The sequence below is a fragment of the Pelodiscus sinensis genome, chromosome 2 (assembly GCF_049634645.1).
Source record: "Pelodiscus sinensis isolate JC-2024 chromosome 2, ASM4963464v1, whole genome shotgun sequence".
NCBI classification, from domain to species: domain Eukaryota; kingdom Metazoa; phylum Chordata; order Testudines; family Trionychidae; genus Pelodiscus; species Pelodiscus sinensis.
In genome coordinates, this window is record NC_134712.1 from 205,707,127 (window position 1) to 205,727,727 (window position 20,601).

Consider the following 20,601-nt stretch of genomic DNA (forward strand, 5'->3'; position numbering starts at 1 on the left):
TATTGTTGCCATGGAAACTTTCATGAAAAATTTCAAATGACTATATTGTAAAATCAAGACATTTTAAGCCAGGAGTAAAAGGAGCTAACTAATCTATGAAACACTCTTGGAAATTTCAGATGCTCAAAGAAAGAAACAAATAAAATGGAGGGCTTAAACATCAGAAATAGAACTGCAGAAATGAGTGTGTGAAATTTCGCAGATTTAAAAAAAAGTTTCATCAGCCTTACCAAAACATCAGGGCTACATCTACATTGAACTTTCTTGCGCAAGAACGTATGCAAATGAGGCATGGTGATGAATATTGCTGCACCTCGTTTGCATACTTAATGAGCTACCATTTTTGCGAAAGGGGTTTTTGTGCAAGAAGGAACAGTCTACACTGCTCCTTCTTGCAGAGAATCTCCCTCTTACACAAGAGCCTTTCTGCCTGAAAATAAGCAGCAGAATGGCTCTTGTGCAAAAGCCCCTTGTGCAAAAATGGCAGCTCATTAAGTATGCAAGTATTCATCACCATGCCTCATTTGCATATATTCGTGCGCAAGAAAGCACAATGTAGACATAGCCTAAGTATTGGCTTAACACTGAGCACTTTTGTAAAAAAAATTCTTCTTAAAGTCTCTTTGCAAAAATGTGTGCTTCCACTTCATTGAAGAACATTCTGGGTGGGGACGCAAATGAAATCTCATCCCCACCGAAATCAGAGTTCTGCTGTTACCTGCAATGGGGCCAACATTTCTTCTAGTATGTCTGCATCTCTGGTTACAACTCTATTACATACAAAGTATACTTTTGTCTTTTAGACAGTAAATTCGCCAATCTAGCAATGAGTGCTTAAGCACTAGAAGTAACATTTTCAAAAACACTTAAGTGGCTTAGGTGCCAAAGTCACCACTGCTCCCACTGGTCTTGTGGTGGATTTGGATCTGGGCCAGAACTAGTGATTTCAGCTCTTTGTTATTCCAGCTCTTGGCCCACAGCACAGGCAAGCAGAAAATAGACTCCTTATGGAGTCTGTTTTAGGTCTATCATTAGAAGGGAGAGAAACAGGTTGAACCAGTCTTACAGCTCATGCCTTGAGAGCATGTAGCCTGCAGGTTCATCAGTCTGCTCTCCCCCTCTCCCCAGTTGACTTCACTGAGTCTGGAAGAGAAAGCCCTTTTCATCCAAGATTCTTTACAATGACATCATCTCTCCTGCAAGCATTTGTGGTCATATTTTACAATTTCTACATTTACGGTTAACATGGTTTGTGACCCCACAACAGCCAAATTAGTTTCAATAGGCAAAATGCCATTCTAAATTGACTATCTAGCAGGCTGATAGCACTGACTGAACTATATTTACATAACCACACCCAGGATTTCTCTCTCATTCCAGCTTGAAGTATATTTACATAATAACAATTGAATATCTTACAGGGCTAAACAACTGAGTGAGCATAACCACACCCAGGATTCCTTTCCCATTCCAGCTAGCTGCTTTGGATTCAGACCCTGCTTACGTCTGCATTGCTATATTTTGATCATTGCTTGCATTTACCCTTTGTATTTACAGCTCAAAAATATGATAGTTACAACTAAATAAATGCATCAAACCTTTTGGCCTAAATTCTGCTCTCAGTTTAAGCAATATAACATCACTGAAGTCATTACCCACCTGTGCAACCCCACCAATCTATTACTTGAACCTAACCTGCAGCAGGTGCAAAATTACACTGACACACAGGCAGCTGGTGACTCCCACACTGTGAGTTTGATAGTTTCTTGTTGCTGTTGAATTCTTATGAGCACTTCAGCAAAATGCATGTGTCTATCTTTCTGTTTGTCAAACGCATGCTCTGGGATTTTGAATCTGAATGCAGGGGAAATCAATACCAGTCTGTTAGAGCTTGTATCTAAAATGAGTTTGCTTAGGAACTGTCACAGAAATAATGTTCATCTTCTTAGGCAACAGCTAACCATTGAAAACACATTACATTTGTCATGCACAGTATTACTCTCTTCACGTAAGAGCTTCAGATACAGCCAGTGACACATTTAAACACTTTCCAGTCCAGAGACTCATTTGGATCTATAGTCTGGTCCAGTCAATAGAGATAATGAATGGGATTTGCTACAGCAGTCTCCCCAACACTGACCTTAGAAAAGTTCACAAGCAATTAATAATGTGGCCTCAGCTGCCTCTACTATACAGTCCTCAGGAGAAAAGTGAAGTCTTGTGGCAGTGAGTTCAATCTATGACACATTCAACTGAGGAAAAGCTGAGGCCAGAGCTAATCTACTTACTCTCTGTTCTTGTCTCTGTTCCCAAGAGGTACAGTAATCTGCAGGGCTGTGTCTAGACTGGCAGCTTGATTTTGTGCAAAAGCACTGACGATCTACTGTCCAAAATCAGTGCTTCTTGCGCAAATGCTTTGACGTTCCCGTTCTGGCAAAAGCCCTTTTCCGGAAATGCTTTTGCGCAAAAGGGCCAGTGTAGACAGGCAGCTAAGACGTTTTGCGCAAAAGCAGGCTAAACGGAAAAAAGCCCTATGGGCGCTCTGAGGCTCCGTAGCCAGGATCAGCTCTCGGACTTCCTGGTAACCCGAGACTCCTTAAAAAGCAGACGCAGGCTGCTGAGGTCACCAGGCAGGAGCCCTCTGGCCAGAGCTCTGCCACGTGGCCCCTGCCGTCCTCAGCAGCCACCCTGCAGCAGGATGGCAGCTCCAGGGAAGGATTAGCCACCCGCACCCCCAGCACAGGAGGCCCCCAGGGGCCGCAAACGAAGGGCCCCATCCTGGTCGTTGGGGGAGCTGAACAGCCTTCTCAACCTCTGGCAGGAGGAGGAGGCCCTCCATGAGACCCGCTCCCAGCGCCAGAACACCGACATCTTCGCCCGTATGGCTCAGGTGCTCTCCCAGCAGGGCCATTCAGCCTGGACCCTCGAGCAAGTCCGGGATAAAGTGAAGGAGCTGTGCCTGGGCTACGTGCAGGGGGAGAGCATGTCACTCAGGCCACGTGAGCTGCACGCTGTGTAGCATTAGGCAGGGAGCAGCACGTGCAACAACATGCAGCCTGGTGACCAAGAGGCATGTGGCCGCGGCAGGCAGCTGCAGGGCACGCCTGGGACCGTGCTGCTCACACACATGCAGCGGGACCAGGGGGAAGGGTGGATGCCGGCTGGAACCAGCCAGGGCCCCAGGGGCTCAGGCCAGAGCCCGCACCTCCACAGGGGTGCAGCACACAGAACGGCACACTGTCCCATGCCTGGCTGTGAGGCACAGCCAGCTGCTCCTGGGAAAACCGCAGCGTCACAACCCTGTGAATGTGGCCCCCACTGAGCCCCTTGCCTGCTCCCGGTGCCTTGGCTGGCTCCCCGAGGGAAGTCCCCACTACGACCACACAAGTCCCTGGGTTATGTGTGTGAGGGATAGTGGGAGGGAGAAGGGGGAGAAGTGCTCGGGCCGCCCCTATGGCCACCTGAGTTTTGCTGCAAGGATGGGACACTCCCCAGTCACTCTCCTGGTTCCGTCCAGGAGACATCCCACGCGATGGGGATCTGAGAGCCCAGACCACGTCTGCTAGATGTGCTCCCAGGCACTGTGCGGGGATTCATCTCGCTTCCTCTCAAACACCATTGATTAGCCCAAAGCCTCACAGCCTCCACTGGTAGGGAGTTCCACAGGTTAACACAACACAAGCGCCCTCCCACCCTCCACAGGGCCACGACACAGACCGGTGGTTACAATACATGGAGGAGGACCCTACTCCAGGGGTGGTCCTCTTTGCAAACATACAACACAGGGAGCAGAGGGGGAGCCGAGTGGGCCCAAGCCACACTACTGTGATGTCACCTGGACTCAGGGGTGGAGGGCATGAGGTGTGGGGATAGTGGCTGGGCTGCCTGACTGACCCGTCCTTTCTTCTCTTCCCTGCAGCGGGACCAAGCACAAGCTGGAGACCCTCCAGTCTGGCAGCAGCAGCGGCACCTCCAGCTGCCCAACCATCGAGGCAGAGGCTCCGCCACTGGGTCCAGCTCCTCCGGCGCCATTTGCAGGCAGTCGAGTGCATCAAGGCTGCCATTACACAACGCATCGAGGGGGACCTGCAGTGGGGACAGGAGGCCTGGGGCGCCTTCCAGGCCCAGTGCGCAAGCATGGCCGACTCCATCGCCACCCTCACTGCCCACATTGGCCATGCCATACATTATGGCATGGCCTTACCCCACGCCCCCGCCATCCATCCCCTAGCACTGCCCCTGCCCTCTCCTGCAATGGCCCCTCCTGCCTCTGCCCCTCCTGCCCTCCTCCCCGTGCAGCCTGTCCCGATGCGGCCTGCCCCCTATGTCCAAGTCCATCCCCGCAGGAGCGGTCGCAGGGGCCACCCCTCCGAGGAGTAGCTCCTCCCGCTCCCAGTTGAAGGTCTCCTCCTCCTCCCCCTCCCTGTTCCGGTTGAAGGTCTCCTCCCCCTCACAGTTCAAGATCTCCTCTCCCTTTCCCCCTTGTAAATAAAAACATACAAGTTTTTTTCTGTTGAAAACAAAACTGTGTTGTTTATTGTGTTACTCGAGGTAACTTAAATAATTGATTTGAGATGCGAATTAGCCAACTAAATTTAAGATTACAAAATGCGGACACCAAATACCATATCTATCACCAGTCGTTCCTTTAATTGGTCATTGGTTTGTGGCACATAAATAAATACTGACACTGTAAGTAAAATTTAAACCACAAGACTATATTAACATAGATAACAAACAAGCAAGAAAGGTTAAAACATGAACACAAAGAACATGTACATAGTCTAGACACAGGGACGATTGTAGTGTTGCTGGTGACCTCAACCCTTTGGTCCTTCCGGGCCTCGGGAGAGGAACAGCCAGGAGTCCCTCGATGGAAGACGACGCCAAAGCTGGCGACCTCAAGTCTTTGGTCCTTCCGGGCCTCAGATGAGGAACTGCCAGGAGATCCCTCGAAGACGACTGGAATCGGGTATGCTGACTCGAGCCTTCCGCACGAACCACGAACCCTCTTCCTGTTCTTCGGGACAGCTCGAACAGGTGATGGTGGCTTAAAACCTAGCCTAAACTAAAAGAAAAACCCTAGCTACATCCGACGCACCCGACAAACATGCACGATGACGGCCGATATGCTTCAAACCAACACTGCCTGATGAACAGTCACGACGACGATAGCTAATTTAACTAAACCTAACTCTGGACCCAATTTAAATTGGTAGGCGCAAGTCTTCCGCTTGACCTGACCTGACAGACAAGACTACCAGGAGTCTTCGTACCCAAACAAGTATAACCAAGGTTGGTTTGTTGAATGCAGTAAATTTACAATTGGGAGGTAAGGGGAGGAGTTGGGGAAGGGTAAAGGATGGGAGGAAGTTGTAGGGGGAATCCGAGGTGACCCTACTATGGGGCCTGTGCGGACATGCCAATCAGGGCCTCTCGGATGTGAACCCCATCCTGGTGCGCCTGGCGGATGGCAGCTGTGTGAGGCTGTTCATAAGTCTGTGCCCCGGCTGCCATCCATGCAGGGAGGAAGGCCTCCCCACTCCGCTCAACAACGTTGTGGAGCACGCAGTACACGGCCACTACCTCCGTTGCATTCCGCTCACACATTTTGAGACAGGTGAGCAAACAATGGAAGCGGGCTTTTAAGCGGCCGAAGGTGCACTCCACTTGATTCTGGGCCTGGTGGAGGTGGTCGTTGAACTGGGCCTGGTTCTGGTCCGGCCACCCTGTGTACGGCCGCATTAGCCAGGGCAGCACGGGATAGGCCGCATCCCCAATGACGCAGATGGGCACAGGCACATCCCCGACAGTCAACTCCTGCCAGGGGAAGTAGGTGCTCACCTCCAGCCTGCAAAACAGTCTGGAGTTGCGGAGGATGCGGGCGTCGTGTGCCCTGCCGGACCAGCCTGCATAGATGTCCAGGAAGCAGCCCTGGTGGTCCACGAGGGCCTGGAGAACAATCGAGCAGTACCCCTTCCTGTTTGTGAAATGGGCTGCTTGATGCTCTGGGGCCCGGACGGGGATGTGGATTGCATCCAGGGCTCCCCCACAGTTGGAGAACTCGAGGGCAGCGAAGCCAGCCAACGTAGCATCCACGTCGCGCAGGAGGATCACTCTCGGGAGCAGGACATCGTTGACCTGCAGAAGGGTGCAGAGAAACACAGGGGAACACATCACATAAGGCAGGGGTGAGTATGCACTCCCTTGGTTCCCCCCCCGGGATTCCCTCTGTCCTCACGCACACACACACACACGCACGCACACGCACACCAGGGCCTCCTCACCCCACGCCCCCCCCCCCCCAGCAGGCCTGTGCAAGGGAGGGATGGCCCAAACCCCTGGGTGATCCAGCCTGGAGTCTTGGCTGCCCCTGGGCATGGAGTGCAGCACCCTCCCCCCACCTCACTCCCCACTCCCCCCAGGACTTACCTCCATCATGACGACACCGACAGTGGATCTTCCCACCCCGAATTTCTGTGCCACCGATCGGTAACTGTCCGAGGTGGCCAGTTTCTAAAGTGCGATGGCGACCCTCTTGTCAACGGGGATGGGTGCCCGCAGCCAGGTGGTGGCACTCTGGAGCGCGGGGGCGAGCCAGGCGCACAGCTCTAGGAACGTCTACTTTCACAGTTGGAAGTTCCGGAGCCATTGCTGGTTGCCCCATTGCCCCAGGATCAGCCGGTCCCACCAGTCGGTGCTGGTGTCCAGTCTCCATAGTGGGGTGGGGATGCCACAGGGACGCCATGGCCTCCGTGGTGAGGGAGTCCAAAGCGATCTGCGCCTCCTGGTCCTGGAACAGGAGGGCACCAGCCTGGAGCAGCAGCTGCAGGCACTCCAAAATGGCCGGTAGTGGCCAGAGCAGGCACATAGCCACCCCTGGCTCCATGGCAGACAAAACAAGGCAAAAGAAGAAAAAAAAACAGGCAAAAGCACTAGGTGGCAAAAGGCAGTGGTGTCCAAAAGGCAGAGTGCAACCACCATAACTGCTAGGGCTGGCAGTCCCTGCAAGAGGTCCTACAGCACGGAGCAGGAGACAAATGGCTATCTGGCGAGATCCCTTTAAACACATGTCTGAAAGGAGCTCCAGCCCCCACTCCCAGAAAGGGCTGGTGCCCTTTTGCCCTCTTCAAATGGCTCTGGGCTTCTGCTTTTGTGCAAAAGCACGCCACCAATGTAGTCGTGCTTTTGCGCAAAAGCGCATCATTATAACAATAACTCCGTGCCAGTCTAGACGCTCTTTTCCGCAAATACTTTTAACGGAAAAACTTTTCTGTTAAAAGCATTTGCGGAAAATCATGCCAGTCTAGATGTAGTCCAGGAGGATAGCTCTGCTTTATATGATACACTGATTAAGCATCAGCAGTATGCAGTAGTAGTAAATGTATGCTGTGACATCACACACAGGTAGTATATACACATGTATTCACATCATGTCATTTATTCATTGATCATCTATTCAAACAAAAACAATGAGGAAAATTTACTTACGTATTGGAATGGTTATTTCATAACATAACAAATTATCAGGAAGGTAAAATCAATCCACCTTTTCAGTACAGTATGGATAAAAAAAAATCACTCAAGTGAAACATTAAGGTTACCAATGTAAATGCTTATCAATCAAGACAAAGCTAAAAATTTGCCTAGTCATATTAACTGAACCACATTGCATGTTCTGTGTAGTTCATTATTAAAAGGAAAAAGCCCCATGCAGAAATAAATATTTGCTTCCAACTCACACTAACTCCCCTGAGCATAGCTATGTTTGGAGTCTACCACAGCTGACCTTCATAAAGGGGTTGTGTAATTCCCAGCACACCTTTGTGCATCCCACTCCCCACCGCCCAAGAATTTCCTTTCATGATGTAGTGAGAGTGAGGGCTGGATTTGGGGTACAGTGAAATTTCCTCATAGCTTTGATCACAATCTATGTTTATTTGATTATTTTAAATCTGTGGCACTAACCTGTCACAGAAAGGATTGCCACAGCAGGCCACGGAAAAAAAAGATCAGAAAACTGTGACTGAGCTTTAAAGTTTCTTTCAATGAATGAAGTTTGATCATGCTCCTGTTGAAAAATCCATGGAGGACTCTGTTACTTGTTCTTCTGAGCCTTCCCCTTAGCAAGTGAAGTTGTTGATTTGGGTTTGTCAAGCTTATTGGGTATTGGAGTGCCTATTGCTGCATGAAGCTGGGTGGTGAATTGTTGTATCCAGGACACTCTGATTGCAGGACAGAAAGGTCTGCTAGATTCTCAGGTTATTATGCTGAAAGCAGTTTGATAATTGAAAGCATGTGGCAGAATTTTGACTTTGAACATGCTCAGCTACTGGCCATATGTGATTAATTCTTTTTGCTGTTTTTTGATAGAAAATTGCCTTGTTAATTTAGAACTTTAGTTTTTGGGGGGTTTTTTTGCCTAGAGAATGCATAGAAAGGCAAGTCTACCTCTTTATCAAAATTCCTAATGGAGAGAGTTATGCCAGAAGTATTGGTTAATGTACAGTTCACCTCTTTCCTCTTCATTCTTTTTCACTTGCTTGCTCTTGCAGTCATATTCCCCATCTTCCTTTTCTGAACTGTAAAACTGGGTTCACCAACTTTTTCCATTTTAGCTCCAAGTATGTCAAAATGAATGTTCAGAGATCATATACTCTGTTTTCTGCTTCTACAAGTCATTGAGCTGTTTTAAAAAGGCATATCAGCAATACATGAAAATGCCAAAGTATGATTAAATGATCATCCATCCACAACAAAAATCAGTTTGAGGATGCTTTTGAGGCTTTTAAAGAGATCAAGACTTCACACAATCTTAAGTCAGAAGCTGACAGCTTGCAAATAAACATTTTAGAGTTTTTGTTCCTCATTTTGACAGAGAGGTAATCCACAAACCTTAGCAAAAATAACAGTGTGAGAAAAAATTGCAGAGTCCAGATTTTGACTCTGCAAAATCTTGATCAAATGGTTGACTGTTTATTTGGTGGCCTTCAAACTGCTGCATTGGAATTGTGATTTGTGGTATTGTTGTTGCATGTAAGGAAAGAGCTGCTGTACAAGACAACATTTTAGGAATTTCAAAGAATAAAAGGCAAGTAATGCAAAATCTCAGAGTTTTTTAATGCCACTCCAACTCCATTTTACACACATTATTATTGCTATTAGATGAGAAGATGAGTATGATGAAGATGAGAGTAGGGTTTCCTTTTTTTGACGGAGAGACAATGAAAAAACTCAGCAGTGAAAACCCCTAAAAGAATGCTTGAAAGTTAGCAAGCAACTAATCTGACCACTTAAACTCAGAGTTTTGTGAATGGAGGTTGAGTTTTTCACTGGTTTGTGTAAGTAAAACTTTAAGGATTATTTGGAAACAAAGGCACCCACTGATTGCCTTAACTAGATTAATAAAAGGTCTTTAAATTAGTGTTTCCCTAACACAGAAATGGACTGAGTAGTTTCTGCTGTCTTTAAGCAACTGTGGCTGCTAATGAAAGGAGCTTCAGTGAGCTGAAATTAATAAAGACCTACCTAAGAAGGCCAGTTACTTCGATAGAGACCTCAGAGGCAAAGGAGGATAGATTGGAGTGAGTTATTTAATGAGATTGCTTCCGAGAAGGTTAGGAAGGTGTCATTATACAAATAGTAGTATTAAATCCCAGGTTTTTGTTAGTTTCGTTTATTGTAGCAAAGAGATGGGTGGAGAGGGTTTTCAGTCTTCAAACTAGGCCAAGAACATGATTAGGCACAGAACTAAATTGAAGATGGCTTGAGCAAGGAAGATGACATTAGAGATTGTGTATGAGGGAGACTGGGAAGTGGAAGGAAACTTCAGGACAGCGGAGATACAAAGTAGGAAAATAAATTAATCTAGATGAAGAGTGCAGGAGGCTCTAGATATTTACAGAGGGGGGAATTACAGATCAGTCAGTTTATCCTGAAAAATAATGGAACAAATAATTGAGCAATTTGTAAACTCCTATAAGATAATTGTGATAAATAAGAGTCAAGATTTGTCAAGAACAGATGATGTCAAACCAACCCAATTATTTTCTGTAATAGGGTAACTAGCCTTGGGAATAGGGAGGAAGCAGTAGTATACAGTATGGCTGCGTCTAGACTGGCATAATTTTGTGGAAATACTTTTAATGGAAAAATTTTTCCATTAAAAGCATTTCCGCAAAAGCGTGTCTAGATTGGCACGGATGCTTTTGTGCAAAAAGTGCTTTTGCACAAAAGCATCTGTGGCCAGTCTAGATGCGATTTTGTGCAAGAAAGCCCTGATCCCCATTTTAGCCATCGGGGCTTTTTTGCTCAAAACAGTTCTTCCCTGTCTACACTGGCCCTCTTGCGCAAGAGGGCTTTTTCCTGAGCGGGAGCATGAAAGTATTTGCGCAAGAAGCACTGATTTTGTACATTACAAAGTGCAAATTCAAGTGGCCAGTGTAGACAGCTGGCAAGTTTTTGCACAAAAGCAGCCACTTTTGCGCAAAATCTTGCCAGTCTAGACGCACCCTACATGTATACAGGCAGACCTCGGACTTATGACACAGTTAGTTCCTGAACACTGAGTCATAAGCCAAAACATTGCAATTCAGAACTTCAATACAGTCCCTTGCAGGATGGAGTATAATAAAGTTTAAACCAATGTCCGTAAGTCAAATCTGGGGGTAAATTCAGAAATGTTGTAAGTGATGTTCACTGTAAGTCAAGCATCAGAAATGTGAGGACTACCTGTATCTTGATTTTAGTAAGGCTTTTGATACTGTGTCTCGTGACCTCATAAAACAAGTAGGAAAATACAACCTAGCTGGAGCTACTGTATGGTGGGTGGTTGAGAGACTGTTTCCAGAGAGTAATTATCAGTAGTTCACAGTCCAGCTGGAAGGGCATAATGAGTGGGATCCTGCGGGGAGTAGTTCTGGGTCCAGTTCCCTTCAGGAATGCTTTAGATTATGGCACAGAGAGTACACTAATAAAGTTTGTGGGCAATACCAAACTAGGAGGAGATAAGCACTTTGGAAGATAGGATTAAAACTGAAAAAGATCTGGACAAACTGGAGAAATGGTCTGAAGTAAACAGGATGAAATTCAATAGGAACAAATGCAAAGTACTCCACTTAGGAAGGAACGATCAGCTGCACAAGTACAGAATGGAAAATGACTGCTTAGGAAAGAGTACTGTGGAAGGAAATTTGGGGCTATAATGGATCACAAGCTACATACAAGTCAACAGTGTAACACTATTACAAAAAGAAAACAAACAACATTCTGGGATGCAGTAGCAGGAGTGCTGTAAACAAGACCTGAGAAGTCATTCTTCTGCTGTACTCAGTGTTGATTAGACCTCATCTGGAGTATTGTGTCCAGTTCTGGACATCACATTTCAGGAAAGAAAGGGACACACTAAAGTAGGTCCAGAGGAGAGCAGCAAAAATGATTAAAGGTCAAGAAAACATGATCTATGAGGGAAGATTGAAAAAACTAGGTTTTTTTAGTCTGGAGAACAGAAGACAAAACTGTACCTAGAGTGCTGTTACAAGGAGAGGGGAGAAAAATATTCTCCTTCACCTCTAATGATCAGAAAAGAAGCAATGACTTAAATTGCAGCAAGGGTCTATTAGGGTGGACACCTGGAAAAACTTCCTAACGGTTAGGAAGCATCAGAACAAATTGCCGAGAGAGGTTGTGGAATCTCCATCACTGGAGATTTTTAAGAGCAGGTTAGAGAAACACCTGTCAGGCATGGTCTATAAATTTAACCCTGCCATGAATACAGTGGACTGGATTAAATGACCTCTCAAAATCCCTTCCAGTACTATGATTCTACAATAATGGCTTGAGGCTCCTGAGTCTGAAATTCTTTTCCTTCTCCAGCTCAGATGAGGTAGAAATCCCTGAACCATGAAATTCTGGCATCCCAACTTCTAGAATTTCTGTTTTTCATGCATCCTGGCTATCTCTGTCACAGACGTTTCTGTAACTTCTGCAGTGGCCAGTGTGGCTGACTCCAGGGATAGTCACAATGACTACTGCTGGAGCGGCTCTACAGTCAACCGCACCAGCTGTCGCTAAGGTGGTTCCTGGGATTAGCTGCACTGGCTGCTGTTTGCATGGCCCTAGGCAGTTTGTCCTGGGGTTCATTAGAGCAGCAGTCAGGGGCATCAGGAGCAGTGATAGGATGGGGGGGATGGTCTTGGGGGGGGCTGAAGTAGCCACTGCTCTGTAGTCCCTGGCAGGTGGTACTGCCGGCCCTGTCCCTCACTTCTCACTATCCCCCATTTCCATCCCCACCCCCATCAGCTCTACCAAAGGGATCTTCAACAAAGATTTAGTCAGGGGTATTTGTAATACAAATCATGGACAGGTAATGGGGGCATGATTTTTTTGTTTATTGCCCATGACCTGTCCAAGACTTATTAAAAATACCCATAACTAAATCTCAGCCTTAATCATGGGTCAGATACTGAGCCCATGGAAGACAAAGAGACTTCAACTGACTTAACAGAATGAGGATTTTGCTACCACATCAGTATTCAGTGGTGGCTGCATATTCCAAGGCACGTGGAGGAAGAAGAGTTTCAAGTATACATTAATTCATTAATCCACCCTGGGGTATAGTTTCTCACTGGCAAGTGGAAGATGCTAGAACATATTTGTATACCACACAGCAGTGTGCTCTGAAGCGGATTTTTAGAATTTGCAAAAATGCATATGAAAATTACTGCTTACTCCATGTGCGCATTTACCAGAATTATACATGCACAAGAGAATGTCTCTTGTCTCTTCCTTTTAGAAAAAGCTAATGCTTAAATCCTGTGTATTTACTCATAAATTCCTAGAAAATACAGAGATATGGGTAAGTACCATTTATGTTCCCTTTCAAGAGGGAAGAACTTGTAGTAGATGAGTCTGAGCATTTGGCATATTGGCTTTGTTTTACAGCTGACAATTTCTAGGGCATAGACCTACATAAAATGCATGTCAGTGTACCACAGAGCTAGCAATACATGGTATTATATCCTTTATAAAACCGTGCATTGTCACAATTCGTTTTTCATAAATTAAGTGTGTATGTATGGGATGCATGTTAGATGAATTTCTACCTTTTACATTCACAGATGTTTAATCTTCTGCATCTTATTTAGGGGAGAGGGCATAGCAGATCAGGGTGGATCAAACCGCCTCCCCAAGAGCTACAGCTATGACAGATTTTGCAAATAGGATGGAACTCAAAGTCTGCTGTGACTTCACTCTGACAATGTCAGTATTCCTCCTGCAAGAAATCAACAATGAGGTATTTTCAGCCTCTGTAAAAATTGCAACATGACACTGTTATGCATTTTAATTTTTCATGAGTAAATCACCAGGTACAGCAGTTAAGAGGTGCCATGGAGATGAGGAGTTAGTACAACTCATGTTTGTAAATTGGAGAATGGATTCCATCACTCTCCCATGCATTGCTTAGAATAATAATATTGTCAGAGAACAGTGAATATTAAGTGGAAACACATGGTTGTGGTAGAAACATTCCTTAGGTTAGAACAGTACAGTGGAAAAAAAATAAGGCTGTCAAACACATTATCTTGTTTTCCATAAACAGTCAGGAAAATAATGGCACAGCTGGGATGTACAGAGGGATATATGTCTTTGTCTGGTTAAGATTATGTTTTCCAAGAATAGATATAAAAAAGGCACACATTTTCACAGATCAAAAAAATCCCCAACCTATGTTAAATTAATGGTAAACTACCAGATTAAGGACAATGCCCATGTCAGTAGCAAAATACCTGTTTTAATATTGCAAATTACATAGGCTTCATTTGATCTGTGGACTCCGATGACAATTTCTTGTAAGCTATCAAATGGAGAAAATAGCACCAGTCAATGTAACAATGTTTGAAGTATAAACAATGAAGTGAATGAAAGAAGTAATCATATCATCTTGACTGAATAATATTTCCTTCTTCTTGCTGAAAAGTCAATCTTAAAACTTGTTTACCAGTTTTTTTTACTGATGGGCTATGGCTCTGTAATACTAAACAATACTAATTAATTCTCAATAAAGAGTCCACATTTGATAAGCACGTAGCATAATAGGATTCTGGCACCTATGTGCCTAAATCTTTTCTGAAAATGAGATTTTGGTCCCTAAATCCATTAAGCTTTGCATACTAAGAGCCACAATCCTAACTGCCTTTAAAAATCGGTGCCTAAGTGGCTAAGCTACTATTGGAAATAAAATTGAGTTTTCTATGTCACTTAGACATAGATTTAAATAAACTACAAATTGACATTATAAGGTATAAACTTATTGCAGCATTGCATAGGATTAATATTACCATATTTTGACTAATGGCGTTACTTATGTAGTGAACCTCAGTTGCATCTCTTTTCTTTTCCAAAGCTATTTGTATTGATCTATTAGGAAAATTCTGTAATTATTATGGCACTAGTGTAGTTACCAACAGAATATCATCAATCTGGTTTTCACTTTTGGTAACTCAGCAGATTTCTTATTATTCCACTGTGAACAGTTACATCTGCTCAATGGGAATCAGAAAAAGGTGGGGAAACATCAGTTTTTTCTAGCTTTCACAATTTTTATGAAAATTGTCATTTACATTTCAGATTTTGCCCCAAACTGAAAATAGACAGTTTTGTGTGTGTGTGAAACATCACTTTTCTTACTCTAGTGATAGAGATGCAGCCGTGTTAGTCTGGTGTAGCTGAAACAAAAGACAGAACTATGTAGCACTTAGGCTATGTCTACACTGGCATGATTTTCCGGAAATGCTTTTAACGGAAAAGTTTTGCATTAAAAGCATTTTCGGAAAAGCGCGTCTAGATTGGCAGGATGCTTTTCCGCAAAAGCACTTTTTGCGGAAAAGCGTCCGTGGCTAATATAGACTCGCTTTTCCACAAAAAAGCTCCGATCGCCATTTTAGCCATCAGGGCTTTTTTGTGGAAAACAGTATTGTGCTGTCTACACTGGCCCTCTTGCGCAAATTATTTGCGCAAGAGGGCTTTTGCCCGAACGGGAGCAGCACAGTATTTCCGCAAGAACACTGATGATCTTACATGAGATTGTCAGTGTTCTTGCGGAAATTCAAGCAGCCAGTGTAGACAACTGGCAAGTTTTTCCGCAAAAGCAGATGATTTTTGCGGAAAAACTTGCCAGTCTAGATACAGCCTACATCTTTAAAGTGCTACATAGTTCTGTCTTTTGTTTCTTACTCTAGTGAGTCCCATGATTTGGGGATAACCTTAGAGGTATGTTCTGTGTCTTGTTAAGGTGGTATGCCTGAACCAAATTTGTGCCTCTTACAGAGATGTGGTGTATTCTATTACATAGAGCTCTAAACTAGCACTCAGGAAATCTGAGTTATTCCTAGCTCTACCACTGACCTGCTGGGTGACTTTGGGGATATCACCTCATCTCTCTGTTGCTCAGTTTTTTCGTATGTAAAACAGGGATAATGAAATCCTTCTTTGTAAAGCACTTTAAGTTCTACCAATGGAAAGTGAATAAAGAGCTAAGTATAGTCATTATTATTATTACTGCAGTTTTAGGAGTAAATCTGGCCCACTGTATTTAAATTTGTTTTCTAGGAATAAAACTGCTGTAATATTACTTTATTGTCTGACAACTGTGCTAATGTCTGTTCATTGGCAAACCACAGTCTTTCACTGCAGGATACTTTTGGATAGCCTTGCAGTTGCAAAAACACTACATTAACATTGTTTTGCAGTAAAGCTGCCATTTCTTCCTTTTGGGTAAGGGGATTATTATTTTTAAACTTAACTTTTCATTTAACAAAAATAATCTAAGTCTGATATTAAAAAAATTAGGAGAAATATGTAAATGGGGCTCATACATTTTGCTTACACCATAAAGAAGTGGAACAAAGGCAAAAGGCGAGATGAAAACATATGGGGTACTAGAAGCATAAAGCAAAAGTTTCTCTGAAATATGAGACTCACAAACATACCTAAGGGGCTTACATGCCCCCTTCCCATAGCATGAGTTAGGAATGTTCTATTAGCTGCATTTTACAGATGGGTAATTGAAGTATAGAGAGAGCAGGTGATTTGGGCAAGGCCACACGAAGCTTGTGAAAGAATAAGGAAGTGAGCCTTGGTCTTCTAAGTCCCACTGGGACTTCTACCCTTCCTGACTTAACATGCTAGAGAACCAGTTCTCAGAAGTATGTCTGTGAGGACTGTGGATCTAAGGTTGATTTTCTCTACTTAATGATAGAGGGGTGGTAGCTTGCTGCCATATGGAAGACATAAGTTAAATTTCCTTTTCTGCTCTCCTCTCTTTGAGCCAAAAAAAGGCTGAGGGGGATTTGAGCATGGCTGCTTGACTCCTCACAGGAGAGGAGACATCTCAACACAAAGCTTCTTATGTACCTTGAGCAAAACTAATCAGTTGTGCTAAATGGCTCCAAACAGAATATCAGCTAGCCATCAATAATCAGTAGGTTGATGGCCATGACAAGACTTCAGGGATTGGGTTGTAAAACTGAGGTACAAAAATATAAGCTCATTTTATTATTTGTATACTATCATGTCTAGGAACCCTCTAGGCACTGCATACATGCATGCACATGCACACAAAAGATACTACCTAAGTATAAGCAATAGATGGACACAAACCTGCTGAGAGGGAAGCAAAATATGACAACCCTGGTTAGCACAGTGTTTCTCAACCTTTTTTTATGAAGCACCCCTTTAAAAAATTATAAGTACCCCCAGTAACTACAGTTTTCAGACACACACATTTTTTTTCTACCATTGCAACATATTTGTTTAAAAAACCTAATCGTAGCCGGACGGGTGATGAAATTTTGGGGTGTAAAAGAAACAAAAATAATAAAGCACTGTAAAACAAAAATTCAGTTTTCTATAATTTTCAGTTGTGTTGACGTACCCCTCAGACTTCTCTTGAGTACCCCGCAGGGTATTCGTACCACTGGTTGAGAAACACTGGGTTAGCTCTCAGCATACCAGCAACCTAACAGTTGTAAAAAAGATCATTTTTATAGGTTTCATGGACAGTTTGAAAGGAGGGTTTTGAAGAAGAATATTGTGTTAGCTTGCTTGAAAGTTTAAATGTGGATGGTTGAGGCTGGCAACATTGGATTTGATCAGAGGTGTAAGTTGACCTGCTGAATGGGGAGAGATAGGTTATGAAGGTCCCTAAAAGTAAAAACAAGCAGGTTATGTTTGATACAATAAGGAAGTGGGGAACCAATGGAGGGATGCAAAAGAGATGGATGGTATGATCAAAGTGATGGGTTAGGAAAACAATTTTTACAGCAGCACTCTGAACAGATGTGAGTGGTGCAAGATGGCATTTGTCAAGGGCAGAGACCAGGATGTTACAGTAGTCAAGATGTGAGATGATGAGTGCTTGGATGAGAGAGTTAGTTGTGTGGATGGATAGTGAAGGCTGTATTTTGCAGAAAATATGCAGAAAGTGTTAGCAAGACTGAGACGTAGTCAGAATGTGAAAGGTCCTGATTGTAGGCTACATAAAGGTTACAGGCTAAGTGACAGGCAGGATAGTGGTGTTGTCCACAGTGGGCAGAGTATGGGAAAAGGTGGATGGTGTGTGGTTAGAGTGGGAGATTAGAAGCTCTGTTCTAACCGTGTTGAATTTGAGTTTATGGCTAGATATCCATACAGAGATGTCAGAGAGAAAGGCCGAGATTTTAGTTTGGATAGAAGGCTCCAGGTCTGGAGTAAGGAGGTGGATCTGAGAATGAATCACATAGAGATGGTAGTTGAATTATGTTTGCAGAAGAGATTACCCAAAGATAAGGCTCCTCATAAAAAACAGGAGGGGGAACAAAAAGAACCCCTGAGGAACATAAAAACACATTTTCAGGCTACCTCCGTAGTTTTCTGTTTGGACCTGGGGATATGAGGAAGCTGACATTTAAAAAAAAAAATCAGTACTTCTCCCTAGGGTAGCATGAGCTTTGACCTGTGGAGAGAAAGCTCTAAATTCTTGCAGGGGAAAGATCATCTCATGTTACTCAGTAGTGAGCCTTCCCACCAGCTGATGAGCTCCAAAGGAAGCTTTATACAGCCTTCGTTATGAAGTGAGTTGGACACTGCAATATAAGGATTTGGACAGGAAAAAAACAAAGATTTAAAAAATGCAGGGACAACAAGAACAGGACAGGGGATGTCCTTGTGGAATAAAGTTTGGAAACACATTTTACTGTTTGCTGAAAAACTTGTTATAGTTGAAAGAAACAAAACAATGGGCCAGATCCTCTGATATATTGTTTATCCTCCACTGACTTTCAGCTGAGGTGATGGCCGCATGGTTTTGGTTTTTTTTTAAAACTAAGTTATCTAAGCACTTCAGAAGTCAAAACATTTTAAGTGTTTTATATTGCTGTATGACTAACTCCCAGCATGATACAAATGACATTTTGTGAGGCTACAGGAAGTGGGAGAGCAATACTGGTTCATTCTTCTTTTTTCCCTCTAAATGTCATTGCACTGTTTGATAAAGAAGCAGAAATCATTTACTCAGTCAAACAGCACAGCAGGTCTCTCAGAAGCCATTTAAAAATGAAGATTTTCTGCACAAACAATTAATTTCAAAGTAATGTACAATCCCAAATGGATCACTAACGGTTTACTTACTCAGCACATGTTTTGCCAAGCATATTTTGTGTGTTAAAGTAGTAAAGTTGATTGTATAGTAGAACAGCATTATGCAGTCATTTTTGTGTTCTTCTTCTCTTTCTTTCTCTTTTCTCCCCAGACATTGTACAAATTCCACTGGGTCATAATAACATATTTGTACTTGGTGCAGTAACTGTTAAAAATACTCCACAGCCCTGTACCTAGCATAGTGCATTGTAAACAGCCCATGTATACAATGCATTTTATTCTGTGGCCATATATTGCCTCATTCTTTTGTAGAATTTAAAGGACCAGCACATTTCTTTTGGGATCTCTAGAAATATTAACTCTGTGCAGAAAAAATGGCTGAACAATTGATTGATCCTTTGATGGCTGACATGGTTTTGGGACAAGTTACTTATCCAGGCAAACCATGTGATGCAGAACTATAAGGTAAGAAAGCAAAATGATTTCCATGCGTTAAAGGACTCACTCAGTGATGACTTTCTAAAAAATAACTAATGAAATAAAGCTGATTTATCATACAGAAAAACAAATAATATACACAATATTTGATGGAACTCCCATATGAGATGGTTATGCATTTCCTTGACAGGCGTTCAAATTCATCACTCTTTAGTAATCAAACTCACATAAAAAGATATAAAGGACAGTATACAAATAATTTTTTTTTAAAGTTTCAGAACTTGTAAAAAAAAAAAACCCTGTAGATTCCCTTTCCTCAGTTTCCACTTCTGCAGTATTTCTAGGGTCAGACTGAGGCCCCAGTAGTAAGAAGTCTCTGGAGGATATATCTTAGCAGTACAATCCCAATGTAACCTCCATTTTGCTAGGAGGGCACTGAAACTATTCAGTAAACTCAGAAAGTAGGTAGAAGCATTTGGGACCTCAACATGATTTTTAACTACTATTTTGTATGAACACTATCAGTAATGGATGCATTTGATGGAGCATACTAAAGTGAGTGTGAGTAAAAAAAAAGAATAAGGAAACAGAATAGAATAGTTTATTTTTTAAAGTGCAAACAAACTCATTATACCAAATGAGTAAAAGAAGGTCTTAGAAGGAGAAGGAGAAGGAGAAGGAGAAGGAGAAGGAGAAGGAGAAGGAGAAGGAGAAGGAGAAGGAGAAGGATGGGCAGCAAACAAACTAGAAATGGAAAAGAGAATTTTGATTTCAATTAAAACATTAGGAACAACAGATTATGAATCACAGGTACTTTTAGAATCTTTTGAAACTGATTAATTATTCACCAGATTTAATTTAGAAGAGAGGGTCAAAACCCAAATTAGTTATTCATATAGTACAGCCAGGGATTAACATTCTTAACAATAGACATTCTTTTGCTATCAGAATTTGGCACAATGGTTCAGGGAGAAAATGAAGTGCAGTATGAAAAGCAGCACTCATAAAAGAGAAGCCATCATAATAATTTTTAAAAAGTCATATTGCAACTGGGCTATGGACTTCCTGATTTTCTTCTCTTTTTTTTTTCTTTCATTTCTATAAAGTAAGAGCAACTACAACTGAAAATTGTGGTATCATGGGAGTATACAAATAGTGTATGTGAAATAAGAATCGGCCCTCTATCCTTAATAACATCCACTCTCCCACCATACTAGAACAAAGCATCTGCTAGTGATAGATCAACAGCAACACAGTGGTAAAAAAAGTAGAGTATGTACAACGCATGCTGGTATTGTATTTTGCAGCTAACTTGCAAAAATTCTGCAGAAATGTTGAGTAAACTTAACTCCGAGTCACTGGATCTAGCTTGAGGTCCACAGATAGCACCATGCAAGGGCTCTTATAATCCATATAAGTGCTTTTGCTTTGTTCTGAATTAAGAAAACATTTTAGTATATTTGCAGAAATATGCATCTGTTTTCACTGATTTCATTGGGTATCAGGTCAATAAATTTCTTTTATAAT

General features: G+C 43.2%; 1 long non-coding RNA gene across 2 annotated transcripts in view; it reads right to left on the reverse strand.

Annotated features, from left to right (window-relative positions):
- Positions 1-544: 544 nt before the first annotated feature.
- Positions 545-20,601, reverse strand: part of LOC112543694 (uncharacterized) — a 47,510-nt gene continuing 27,453 nt past the window's right edge. Inside the window, exons 4-5 of one of the 2 annotated variants that reach the window (XR_012902025.1) lie at positions 6,433-13,855; positions 545-6,141 (exon numbers count right to left, since the gene is read on the reverse strand). This is a non-coding gene — a long non-coding RNA (uncharacterized LOC112543694). Of the gene's footprint in view, positions 6,142-6,432; positions 19,819-20,601 lie in introns of both variants that reach the window. The other variant, XR_012902026.1, reaches the window with a different exon arrangement.